This window comes from Calliphora vicina, chromosome 1 (genome assembly GCF_958450345.1).
Source record: "Calliphora vicina chromosome 1, idCalVici1.1, whole genome shotgun sequence".
NCBI classification, from domain to species: domain Eukaryota; kingdom Metazoa; phylum Arthropoda; class Insecta; order Diptera; family Calliphoridae; genus Calliphora; species Calliphora vicina.
In genome coordinates, this window is record NC_088780.1 from 149,153,193 (window position 1) to 149,167,421 (window position 14,229).

Below are 14,229 nucleotides of genomic sequence, written 5' to 3' on the forward strand. Positions count from 1 at the left end.
TATTTTTTGTAAGGAAAAAAAAACTTTGGACAAAACCCTGTGTTTCATTCAAAAATGGACCGTGCCTATTATTTGTTTATACTTAATAAGCCCTTATGACACTTGCATCTTTATGAACTTATAGGATTAAAAGTGTAAAACAGAAAACAATGAAAATAATCAAATATAAGCAAAGTTTATTTGACAAGAACTTATAGTTATTATACCCCAAACCACCATAGTGGTGAAATATTAGTCTAGTACCTATCTTAAAGTATACTGATCGACTCAGAATCTATTATTTTGAAGATATTTCGATAAAATTTGCTATATACATCCCATATAAGGCCCACTTCCGAAAATTACTTTAATGAGCATCTCTTTAAAATTGTTTTATATAAATAGAATTCAACAGAAATATGTTTAATATATACATAAATCACAATTACAAAGTCTTTCATATATTGCACTCGTTCAACATTACTGTATTAACTCAAAAATTTTTAAATGTTCAGGAGAGACAAAAATCTGTTTTCTTAATGCTTAAGAAAGTTTTCTTTAACGAAAATTTCTCAATATTAAGAAAATCCATCAATTCTTGTATGCCGCTGCATTTCCATTTTATTTGTTCATTGTCTGCAGATAGTTTTGCTTTTTGCCAAAAAGATAAAATAAAAATTTTTGAGTTAATACAGTATTGTTGAACTAGTGCGATATATTAGTTAAATGTCACAAAAAAGTCACTGTAATTAGATATATACAGTGACAAAACAATGGAAACTTTTCCAAATATTCCATATGTAGCCCAACATTTAAAATATTTTTTTAAAATTAAATTTTTTTTGTAGTATTTTACTTGTATAGTTTTATTTATATAAATTAACTGAAAAACAAACAACATAATTAATTATATTCTGAAGAAAGGGAACAAAATTAAAAATATTCACTATTTCGCTACTGACAAAACAATGGAAACTTTTAAACTTCAGCAAGAAAGAAGTGTAAAACGAAAATAATATTTAAAAGAACGATGTAAAAAGCATCCTGTTTAAAGTTATTTTATTTTTAAATTCTGGTAATTTTTCACAATTTCTTTTTCTAAGTTTTTCGCATAATTGCTTTTTTTCAAAGTTAGCGAAAATGGCTAAAGTTAAGATTTGTGAAGACTTAAAAAATAAAATAATTAACGATTTTAAAGCTGGTTTAAAACAAAAAAGTGTCTGTGATAAATATTCAATAAATAAATCAGCAGTTTCAAAAATTATAAAGAAATTTCGTGAGTAAAAACTCAACATTTAGGTGGAAGACCTCGTAAGACTACTCCTAGACAAGATAATTTAATAGCGAGAGAGTTCAAGAAATTCCCAAAAATAACTCCTCCAGAGGCTGTTAATAGCCTAAAATTAGAAATAAATACCCGAACAGTTAGTCGCAGGGCAAATGAGGCTGGTCTTGGTTGCTATCGTCCTGTGAAAAAACCACTCATTTCTAAAAAGAACCGTTCTGCTCGTCTACAATTTGCCAGGGATCATTTAAACTGGTCGATACAGAAATGGAATACTGTCCTCTTCTCCGACGAATCCAAATACAATTTAAGAGGCAGTGATGGGAGAACATTTGTAAGACGACTAAAGGGAAACAGATTAGATCCAAAGTACACAAATAAGACTGCAAAGTTTGGCGGTGGCAATATTATGGTATGGGGATGTTTTTCAGAGCAAGGTATGGGCCCAATTCATATTATAAAAGATACCATGGCAGATATAGGATACAGAACCATATTAAACGATGTTATGTATCCATACGCTGAGGAAAATATGCCCCTAGTTTGGAGATTCCCGAAACACACCTCTAGGTTTGTAACCGAGTGGTTACAATCCAACGAGGTACGTGTTTTGAAGTGGCCTGCCCAATCGCCAGATCTCAATCCCATAGAAAATCTATGGGAAATTTTAGAACGTAAAATAAGGACCCAAAATTACACCAGGAAGGAAGATTTATCGGAGGCAGTTATAAGGGAATGGCAAAATTGTTCAAAGGAGACCATTGACTCTTTAATTGGTTCAATGCATCGTCGATGTGTAGCAGTTATAAAAAATAAGGGATACCCAACAAAATATTGAGTTATTGCAAACTCAGATTTTAGGCCACCAATGAAATATTTGGAAAAGTTTTCATTGTTTTGTCAACCACTGTATATTTGATGTAACCATAATATGGTAAATTTAAAATGCACATGATTCTAGCAATCATACATATAATTGCAGTAAATAAGTATATGTGACAACCATATTTATGATGAATCATAAAATCATAATATGTTGTTCTCAGATGAACATGATTGCCATAAACATATATTTATTAACGACAATCATATATATGATTATGACAATCTTTTGAATCTCAATTTTACTATATTATGGTTACCACAATCAAACAAATTACTTGTAAAAATAGTGAAATGGTTACTGTAAACATGTACAACTACATTTTTTCTTTGGGTATAGGTAAAAATTTTGATATTTTAAGAATTTTCTTAATAAATTTTTATTCTTTACACTTGGAAAATGTTTGCTATTACAATATATTTGAACTGTTTTCCAAAAGCTTTTAGCCAATTTTATTCAAAAGGCTATAAAATATCACTTCGAGCTATTTAAGTTTTCAAAATGCTTTGGGGATTTTTTTCTTCATTCATTTTCCACTGGTCTTTTTCGGGATATATTTAGTTTAGCAAACATTTACCATACATTTTAATATCAACATTAGACATGCCCTTAAAAATAGATTTGCTGTGGATGGGCCTTATTTTGTTCATTGGTAAAACAAAAATTAAAGTGTAATCGGATAACGGATTGGGTAAATAATGGTACTCTTTCCGATATGTTAAAAAAATTCCCTATTTAATTAATATTTTATAAACATTTCCAATAAATCTTACCTTCTAGAGAAAATTGTCTTTCTAACATGATATAAAATAACAATTTCTAATGAAAAATAGCAGTTTTTTCTGACCATATATTGAGTAAAAAGTACTAATTTACGCATATTTTACTTGCATTTATGTGTAGAATCATAGTTGTTAACATAACTTTTGCATGCAAAACAGTGAGTAAATAATACAAACATTTCGTTTTTCTTGAATATATGACGAAGGCAAATAACTTGGTTATTTTTCATGTTTTATACCTTGATAGAAAGACAATTTCCTCTAGAAGATTAGGTTTATTTAAAACGTTTAGAAAATTTTATTTAAATAGGGAAATTTTTTAACTTTCAATCGGTTTCCGGTACGGATTATATTTGTCCGATTGCACATAAATTTTGCAGTAGTTAGTTTCAGCTATTAATGAACAAAATAAGCAAATCCATTTTGTAAGGGCATGTCTAATCAACATATTTAACAATTTACACAATTTAGCAACCATTCTAAAATATTTATAAATCAAATGTTCACTTTGTTTTCACAATAAGTGGCATACATGTTAACATAATTTCCCATAAATTATGCAAGTTATTCCAACTACATTTCCACAAAAAAAAACTCAGATAAATTTTAAATTAAATTGAGTGCATTAAATTAATTTTAAATATTATCACAATAAAAATTATCACTTTAAAGTAGATATTCACACTCGTACTCTTTGTTCTAATGATACAAAAATACTATGGCAACTGGAAACACATTGTTGAGTGTACGTTTACTCGTAGTAAATGATGTAATGTGAAATATTATATTTCAACTAATAAAATTTTTAGATACTTTCATCAAATTAAACAAACACTCACACACGCACATTCACATCCTAAACTCACACACATGAACATAATCGTATGCCGGATGAAATAAAACTAAAATCCTTTTTTTGTTGTTGAGGAAACGAAATCAGGAGCACAACTACATATGAACATTCAAATTTACTGTGTTCATTGTTCTGGGTTTCATTTATGAAATGGTTTAAATGTTGCTGGAGCTTTTATGTATTAGACTGCTGCCAATAAATGAATATTGTAAATTTCCAATCTGACTTTATTCTAAACTGAAAGAAATTATGGTAATAATTGTCCTTAAGCTTTGGACCAGTGGAAAACAATTCGGGCAGACTTATTGATTTTAGTTTGACAATTATTTTTATCCTTACAGTTCTGGAGCAGTCTATTATGTAGATTTGCATGTTATTTTTGTGGCAGCACGAGTGTTCAGGGTGTTCGGAAAAGTAATTTGATGTTAAAACATGAAATATGCATGAAATAATAAAAGATTCAGAAACACGATCGGAATAAATTTTAAAAAATATTGTATGATACAAAATTCAACCAAAAATATTTAATATTCGTATTTCAAAATCAGGCCCCAATTTCACTATGTTATTGCTGCATTTGCATAATTTGTCCCTGTGTTATATTTCAGTCCCCTCAAAGTATCAATATTCTGGGAGTATTGAAATAACCCAGTTGAAAGTTTCAGTTCTATGATGGCTTTCTTCATCGTTAAATTGTATATCAAAAATCAAAACATTTTTATCTTGTTGATTTTTTCCATAAAAATTAGATTTGGTTGGTTCCTTTTAGAACTAGTATATTAATATTGAATGAAAATCTGAATATTAAAACTTTATAAAACTTTTGTAAAACCTTCTGAATTTCTGCATCATCGAAAATGTTTAACTTTTTAAGAGTTTTTTCTATAAAATGATGCCAAAATCAGTATTGGTTTCGTTACAGAGAATGTATAAAAAAGTCTGCAAACCTGTTTTCTTAGGACAAAACAACCTTATAATTTTTTTCATATCATTCCGATTGTAACTTATCAAAGTATTTGTCGCAGACCCACATTAGTATATATATTCTGGGTCCTCATAAGATGCTAAGACGATCTAGCTATGTCCTTCCGTCTATTGAAAACACGAAATTGGTAATATTGGACAATGATTCCACCTAGCCCCCATATAAATGTATCCCCAGAATACTAGTTCTGAGTACTCTAAAATTGTACTGTAAAGTATGGCGAGAATCGGACAACAAGGTCTCCCACAGAAAATTACTTAAACTTTCATAATTATCCTATCCATGCCCTATAATTCTGAAAGGGCATGTTAAGTACATCATTTTTGTAAAATAAACTTATAGTCCAGCTGGTCTGAATTTTTTTTACAGTGGGTCAAAATTTTAATTTTTTAATCGAAGGTAGTATTATACTAACTGAAAAAAATGTTGTAAGTTAATATCTGAGAGAATTCTTATTGTCAGAGTTATATTGTGGAATTTTATGGAGATAATTTTTGTGGAAAATCTTAACCTATCTTTACGTAAAAAATATGGAAATTTTTTCATGTTCCAACTTTGTAAAAAAAAATTCAGACCAGCTGGACTATGAGTTTATTTTACAAAAATGATCTACTTAACATGCCCTTTCAGAATTATAGGGCCGCTAGAAACCTAAATATTTCCACCAACTTTTGTAAGGATCGGTCCTTGGTTGAATTTGTAGTTACAACAAAATTTTGTAGTTTTCTGAAAATTGTGATTAAGAAATTTAAATGTTGTTAAAAATTGACTTTAGTTTCAAAATGTGATCAATATTATTCAAAGTTTGAAATCAGATTTACAGAAAATATATTCTACCAAGTCCAACATACCCTTCACGAAAGTATACTTTAAGATAAAGATTGAAAACAATTTTTGGTGAACAAAAATTTGTGTTAAACAATATTCTTCCGTGGTTAAAAACATTACCGGAAAGATTTTAGAAATGTCTGTCATTAGATTTCCAAATTGAGTATATTAGGAACTTAGTAATCCAGATATATGTAGATAAAAAATATGTAACAAATCTAGTTAGTCGTGGTTTTCTGCTTATATCTCAGTCATTTGTTGGCCGATTTTCCCGAATTTATATCGCAACCTAAGCGGGACTACTGCGGCTATACTGATGTATCAATTATATGGTTTAGGTAAAAAAATTTAAAAACTAATTTTTTCCAAATTGTTTTTGAAAATTAAAAAAAAAATTTTTTTCCCAAAATTTTTTTTAATTTTTTAAAATAAAATATTTTGAATTTATTTGTGAAAATAATTTTTTTGTTAAAACAATTTGGGTTAAAAATTATTTTTACCGATTTTGGCCCATTGTAGGTCCACATTACTATAGCCTTCTATACATCGTTTGAAATGTCTATCATTAGATATCCATATTGTCTATATTAATGACTTAGTAATCCATATATATATCAAAAATAGGCAAAAAATCGAGGTTGTCCCGGTTTTTTCCTTATATCTCAGCCATTTGTGGGCTGATTTTATCGATTTTAAATATCAACCGAGTAAAAATCATGTTTATAAGTTATTTGGGGGCTACGGAAAGTTGATTTCAATATACAGACGGACATGGCTATATCGACTTCGCTATCTACAACGATCCAGAATATATCTACTTTATGGGGTCGCAAATGAAAAATATAGAAATTACATGGTGAAGGGTATAAAAACTGATGCTGTTTACAATTTTATTATCAGTGAAATTCATTTAAATAATATTTGAAAACAAGATTTGGGTTCGTTAAAGCAAAATGTACAAACTTTTTGTAAAAATTTATCGTTAAGGTTGCACAAGGCACACGAAACAATTAACTTTGTCTGAATGGCTTATACGCCACATTGTTAGCCCCCTGGCGTATTTACATCATGCCGAATTTAAAAAAAGTATCCGTTAGTTCTGAAGATATTCAGGTTTATTACTTTTTTATACCCTACACCACCATAGTGGGGAGGGTATAATGCGTTTGTGCAGATGTTTGTAACGCCCAAAAATATTAGTCTAACACCCACCTTAAAGTATACCGATGTACTTAGAATCATTTTCTGAGTCCGATGTCCGTCCTCCCGTCCGCCCGTCTGGCTGGCTGGCTGGCTGGCTGGCCATGTAAACCTTGTGCGCAGAGTACAGGTTGCAATTTTGAAGATATGTCGAACAAATTTGGTACATATTATTTTTTCGGCCCAAGGATCAAGCCCGTTGAAACTGGCTGAAATCGGTGCATTATTTCACCTAGCCCCCATACAAATTTCCTTCAGAAATTGGACTTTATCGGTCATAAATGTTTAATTTATATATGTACCTCCACAAATTCCGCTCCAAATAAGTTCTATATATACAGAATTCATGTCACCAAATTCTGTTACGATCGGTCCATAATTGGTCATAGCTGCCATATAGACCCGCTTCCGAAAATCACTTTAACGTGCATAAATCGCTTAAAAATGTTGGTATACACACAAAATTCAACATAGTTAACTTTAATATAGACATAAATCACACGACCTAATTTCATGGTGATCGGTCCATAATTGGTCATAGCCCCCATGTAAGGCCCACTTCCGAAAATCACTCAAAAATATAAATTATTGAAATTTTAAAAGAAAAATGTTTTGGCTCTTTTACTTATTGTAGGGTATTATATGGTCGGGCTTGACCGACCATACTTTCTTACTTGTTCATATTACAAAAATCAAAAAACCCAGTTGTGTGTGCTCACGAGAGCTGAACGCTCTCTCTGGGACACGCTTCGCTTCAGAACAGAGTATTCGAAATTAGCTTGATTTATATTGTAAAACTGTTTCAAAAAATACAGTTAGTTAGTTAGTCATATTCCTATTCTGAGATTTATCGGATCCGAATAAAAGTCTTGATCTTGTTTTTCATTCTGCTTACCCTAATTGGTTCTTTATTTATTTATATTAAATTAACAAATCAACATTGTCATGCCACTGGGTGTTAATGTAATAAATTATACGATAATTGAGGAAAAATACTTTATTTCCATCTCATTCTCTTGTTTCATTTTAAATCTGTCATTAAATAGAAAAACAAAATGGTTTTACATAAATACATACAGATATGGATGTGAAAAAAATAGATGGTAGGAAAGTGATCAGAGGCGGAACTGGCAGGTCATATTAAAAAGGAGTTTAATCATATCAATTTCATTAGACTTATTTTACTTCTATATTTTTTATAATTATTTTCTTATTAATGATTATTTTTATTTATTTTCAGGTAGGACTAATTTTCTAATTTTAAATTAAGGTAAGATTTTGATTGAATTTGGGGGAGTAATTATGGAATTCATCTTTTTTTCGAATTATATAAATGTATTCAAATGTTGGTTATTATAGTTCTTAAACCCTCCTCAAAAACAGCGTTTCTGATTCCTCACAAACCATTTAGTAGCTTATTGAGCTCAACATGTTGTTATTGTGTTTTCCATTGTATGCACACACGTCCATATGTTCACTAGAATGTAAGTGTTGGGGTAATTTTACGTTAAATACATGAGTATGGAATTTCAGTCAGCTCTTAATCCAATCCCACACACTTATTGAATCCATTTTGTGTAGCAGATAACAAATGATAAAATACACAAATAACAGTGACATTTGTCACATTGTTTTAAGGAAGATTGATTGATTTGTAACATTCGAATGCAGCACCACCCATACCTATCCCTAAAGCCAAATAGTTCGGGTCCATCATTCTGTGTCCATGCAACAATAACAAATGAATCATTTGTTATCTGGGAGCAATGATGTATTCATACATTTGCATACCTACTTACTCCCAAGCTATTGTTATTCTAGGACTGAAGGTGATGATTGTTAAATAAAACATTATTCCAAGAGTGATGAATTGTGCTGAAAGTGTTGGGTACCTCAGCAGGATTTCACTTAAGTTTAAACTGCAAATAAATAGTTATTCTCAGACTTACACACACAGAGTTTAAATATAACAAATCTATAATCTGTAGTTAGTTGTTGGTGGGAATTCTAACAATAATATTGGTTTGAATTATTTTTTTTTTTCAAAGAAAAATCAGTAGTTTGTTGTTATAACCTACAGCGTTTTATATTATACTTTGGAGTTTTTTTGTATTGTTTTTGTTAGTTTTTTTCTCTGTAGCACTTTGACGCACTCTTTCACAGTTAGGATTCCAACCAGCAAATTGGCATTTATCATCATGCTGTTGTCCTAGATTTATATGTGTATATTTGCATTTTATATCAATTTGTTTAGTTACACTTTTTTAAGGCAAATAAGCTTGTCCTTAAGTTTGTCTCTGATTTATGGATTCAAAATGGACATTGTAAAATTTAAATGACATATAATTGGTTATTGAATATCAATGTGAACTAAAAATTATCCATAAATTTACATCCATAACACTTTTCTAGACATAATATTGATATGTTGAGTACAAAACTTTTAAATCGTACGGTAAATGTTCTAAATATTTCGACTGTTAGTTGTTCATTAAAATCCTAACACATTTTTATGGTTTTCAAATCTACTGAACTTTGGCTTTCATTTGATTACAATACTGAATTTTTTTAAGAAATTTGAAATCAGTATTTTGTTTTTATTTAATCAAGATATGATCTATGATCTTTTCTCATCATTTGAGGCCAAAAACGAATCAATCCAATATTGGATACTCTATTCCAAAGTGATGCATATTCCACACATAGCATTCTGCATCGATTGAAACAAATAGTAGGTCGGACGAGGCACGGTCTGAACTATAAGGCAAAACTTCCCAACCACTTCAATCCAAATACCTTTAACAGGTATTGCAAAATGTGACATTCGGTGATGATCTCGTCAGATTTCCATATCTCATAGTAGATAGGACCCTTTTGTGGCCACCAAATACAGAGAATTACCATAGCGCCATGGATGTTTGGCTTTAGCGTCGATTCGGCTGGCTGGCAGGACTTCACATACGACTTCATATCCAGTACTGATTCAGTGCAAAAATAATTTTTATTTATAGGTCTCTCTCAATTTCCCTACTTCGGACAAATACTGCTTATTACGAACATTTTGAAATTGCTTATTGAATAGCTTCCAATGATTTTGCAGGCTCTTGTTGAGTTTTACAACAATCTTCATGGAGTAATGTCTCCAATTTTTGGTATTAAAACTTGTAGCTGGCCTAGCGACTTTTGTCTTCTGTGTAAAAATCGCCTCTTTTGAACCTAACAAACCATCTCTCGCACATTGATACTGATGGAACACAGTCACCATAAGCTTCGGTGAGCAATAGGTGTGTTTCAGCGGCACTTTTTACAAATTAAAAACTAAAGGAATGTCGACAAGATGACATTTTCGAAGCAAAAAAATGTTGTGGATTACATAATAATGTTCAATATCTTGAATAAATGACAAAAAACCGCTTTCAAAAGATACATCATCTTTTGAAATTCTAATATTTTTTTTTTCCAACAAAAATTTGTTTCTTCAGAACATAGCTTTCAATCTTTATCTTAAAATATACTTTAGTCAAGTGTTCAGCCGAATATAACTCTCTTACTTGTTTGATTTTAGGTTTTTGTAACAGGAAGTATTTCCAAAGTTTGGATTAACTGCAAAGAAAAGAAGAAATAGAAATTAGAGTTAAAAATGGATCGTGATATTGTATATGGGCAATAAAAAACAAATTCTCAGAATATTCCCGAAAACTTTTCAATTTGGATATTATTTAAAGTAAAAATTATTGTTTAATATTATACACAGATTTTGAATAATTCATATTATATGGACAGATTTCATAAGCATAGATCGGAAACTCTCCTGTCAAAGACCTAACTCTGTTGCAAAAGTCTAAATGGTGAGTATGTATTCGTAAAAAAAACTATGCGATTTGATATTATTATGGTTAATTTATTTGTTTGAGTTTGTTTATAGTTTCCGCTCTATGTGTGTTTCTCTATGCTTAGAACTGTGTTCAATATTCTGAGAATTTTTTTTTTTATTTCATAATATAAATTTTTTTATAATTGAGGGATGCAAACGGTCTGCTATTATGTCGTATTGTCATAATGTCGTAAAATATTTTTTAGTTCAAACAAATTCTCGTTGTGCTGCACACAAAAAAAGGGTTATTTTACGACAAGCCAATAAACATAGTTCAAAAAGTCTTATTAGTTTAAAACTTTTTTGTTTGAAATCCAACAATAATTTGTTTAAACTAAAAAAATATTTTATGACAATACGACCTAATAGTAGACCGTTTGAATCCCCTAAATATAAATTTTTATTAGATACAGGGTTTTTCCTTGAGGATAAAATAATTTATTATAAGTTGTTGTTGATAATCACTATAGAATTTTAAATTATAGATTTTTAATGAGATTGAAAATAGGTTGTGTTATTGTTGTACTGGATTTTAATGAAATATTTCTAGACTCAAATCCATATTCAAAAGTATTTAATAATTGTCAGATTTTCTGTTCATATCGAAATGTGTTGAAAACTTTAACACTTTCGTATGTTAAAAAGTGGTTAAATAACTTCATTGTACATTAATTTTCAGATTAATATCCTCAAATCTGCTATTTAAGCAACAGTTTTGATAATCCACTATATCTATTTAAAGTCCTTTGAAATCTAATTCATCAAATGAATAAGAATTTTGGTTTTAATATTTCTATACAAGGAAATATCAAACTGTGAATATACAGAATTTTGTTTAGTTATTGTAAAGAAATACATTTTTACTAAACAATTATATTACAAAATATTTGGGGAATTTGGGGATTTGGCACTAATAAAGAATAGTTTAATGATAGTGCTATAGTGCTAACTCATGACTTGATTTAAAAATGAGTCAGTTTTTGTCGGAGCTATTCAATGGTTTTAAGTAATGTAAAACATTTTACTTTTCAGTAGAATTGATCACTACGATATTGTGCAATATTGCATATTTTTTTGGTAAACATCAATTCTTTATGAAATGTTTTCTTTTAATTTATTGCTAAAAATACATAAATCTTGTGTACGGTATTCATAGATCTAAAATGCTATTGTATTTTTTAATTGTATCAATATAAAAACAAAAACATATTCATTAGGATGGTTCTAAAATTTTCCCATTTGCTTTAAAACAAATGTTCATTCATTGAAATCTGCCTATATTTGCACAAAGTTGTACATAGTTTTCCTAACCAGAGATGGTTTACTTTAGCACCCTGTATCTGGCACAAATTTTATTTTCTTAAAGCCTATGTCGTCTTTTATGATTCGCTCAGACATTATTATGCTATCAGGTCAGTAGTTTAGAAGATTCAGATTTATTACACTGTGTTACGCTACGTATGATGAATATGCAATATTCAAAAACAACAAAAAATAATCATACGCCTTCATGTTCGGAAATTCAGCTGAGTAACGTTTAAAGCCGGAAATAAAAACAAACAAGTTATCCCCATTTTCTCAACATCTAGTTAGTTTTTATCGTGACGATAAACTGACAGTTCTCAAACAAAAAAATGTTAATTGGAAGTATATCGTTATAGCGTTAGCCAGATATTGAGAAAATGGGGGTTAGAGTGTTATATTCAGCTGTCCCATCAATATTTGAAATAAAATAATTTTCTTATACAAGGGTTATAGGGTCAATTATGGACTGATTCTCACAAAAGATAATACAACGATTTAGGTTCATATAAAACTTGTTTATGTCCAATTTCATCACGATATTAATTACTATAAGACAATTAAGAATATTCGTCAAATAAATTTTTCCCGATGTTCGCCATACTTTCAGTATACATTCGGAGTACCTAGAACTAATTTGAGTAAAATTTTATCAGAATTGCAGTATAATCAACATATTTATGACTGCACAAACAGTATTCGGCGGGACATTTGTATGGGGGATAGATGAAAGCATTGACCGATATAGTCCATTATCAATATCAAACAAACCTTATCAACAGAGAGAATCTACGGAAAATATCAGCCAGCAAGATCCTTTTGTTTGGGTCCTAGCGTATTTTCAACAGACAGGCCGACGGACATAGCTAGATTGTCTTAGAACCTTATCACGACCAATAATATATATACTAGGGTATTCATTCGACTGATGATCTTCGATTAATCGAATAATTTCTTACGAATAATTAGTCGAATAATTTAAAAATGACCATTTTCGAATAACGAATAATTCGAACAATTTTATGTAGAATAATGGAATAAAACGAATAAATACATATATTTGAATTTATTAAATTGCTTAAAATTTTTCATAATTTCAAATTTAAATAAGTAATAATGACTCACAAAAATGTTATTGTTTCTGAAATTCGACAAATAACTAAAGACAAAGGGATGAGTGTTCTGATAGCTCCTTCTATAAATATATAAATATTACTGCAAGCAGATACAATTCTAAAAACAAATCTTTAAAAATTTTTAACTTAGGACTTGAACCAATGAAAATAAAAGGTACGTAATAAAATATTTGTTATTTAGCTGGCGAAATATTAGAAGAATCGCAATTAGTAATCAAAATATTAACTTAGATTAAAGTGGAGTTGAATGTGGTGGAGAATGTGATTTTGAAACGGTCGTCGAAAGTGATATTAAGGATGACATTTATAATGATTACATTGATATAGATGAAGGCCATGATCTTAAAATATATGTATATAAGTGATGTTATTAACCGCGTACGTAAGTGTTGCAAAATATTTAATAAATCGAATGATAAACACAAATATTGCAAACTAACGTTTTGTTGCAAGAAATGCATGGAGTTCGTCTTATACATGATTTTGAACATCGTTGAACATCTTTGTCTAACATGGTAATAAACTTTTTGAGTTTTTGTAAATACGTCAATAATGTACTGCCTGTCTTTAAATTAGCCACGTTCACTGACAATGATATCAAATTTTGGACAGATTTCCTTTATTGTGTAATTCCCCAAGACCACTTTATTAGGCAAAGATTTGGCAACCTTGATAGAGCTTGATATATAATACAATTTGTTACAAATAATTTAGAAATAGTGAATAATTAATTTACAAAAGAATTAGTTACTCAATTTAAAACCCGAATTAATGAACGACATAAAAAAGTTCTTAATACGTTTATATTGTATTTGAATTCAGGATCATGTCCAACTAGCTCAATTTTTTTAAAGCATAGCTCCAAAACGGAAACTAAAGGGTTTGCTAGTCAATTGTTTTGTAGATAGTTCGGGAGTTAATCAGAATATTTCTGATGAAAATTTAATGATTGACTTTGTTTTCGAATGTTTTTTAACATTATCAATACTTGAGTTGTTAAGTTTAACGTTATTTTTTTGTTTTTCTTTAACAATAAAATATTAAAAAACCGACATCAAAACTTCATTCTTTACTTTTTTAAAAAAAATTTAAATTGTTCGAATAATTCGATTAATTTTAAAC